The sequence below is a fragment of the Larimichthys crocea genome, chromosome III (assembly GCF_000972845.2).
Source record: "Larimichthys crocea isolate SSNF chromosome III, L_crocea_2.0, whole genome shotgun sequence".
In the NCBI taxonomy this organism is placed as follows: Eukaryota; Metazoa; Chordata; class Actinopteri; family Sciaenidae; genus Larimichthys; species Larimichthys crocea.
This window is the reverse complement of record NC_040013.1, coordinates 10168756-10169181: the sequence shown is the minus strand read 5'-3', so window position 1 is coordinate 10169181 and position 426 is coordinate 10168756.

Here is a 426-nt window from a genome sequence, read left to right as displayed (position 1 = left end):
CCTTCCTGTGAACCGAAAATAACGCAAACTTCGACCTGCGGGCACCCATGTTATCATTATTACCGCATCAGTAACGCAATATTTATCTATTCACGGTTCGGCGACGCATAAAAACATGCGGTTTTAAAGCAGCGTTTACGACAGCGGAGTGATATTACAACCCAGGATCTACTTCCCTCCTTATAAAGAGATACAATGTTTCCTTATTTGGTGCTGTCTCTCCTTATTTGGTGAGTCACAGCGTCGCCCGCTGATTGGCTGAGGATTATCTGAGTAGCGCTGCCATTGGTCGATAAGGTAAGCTCATTGGAATAAATACCAAAATGGTTGCGCTACGGACAACGTCACCGTGGACAGACAGAGGCACTAAAATAACAAAACATTCAACTTTATATTCCCCAGGTTGTACTCTGTCATAGCTCAAAC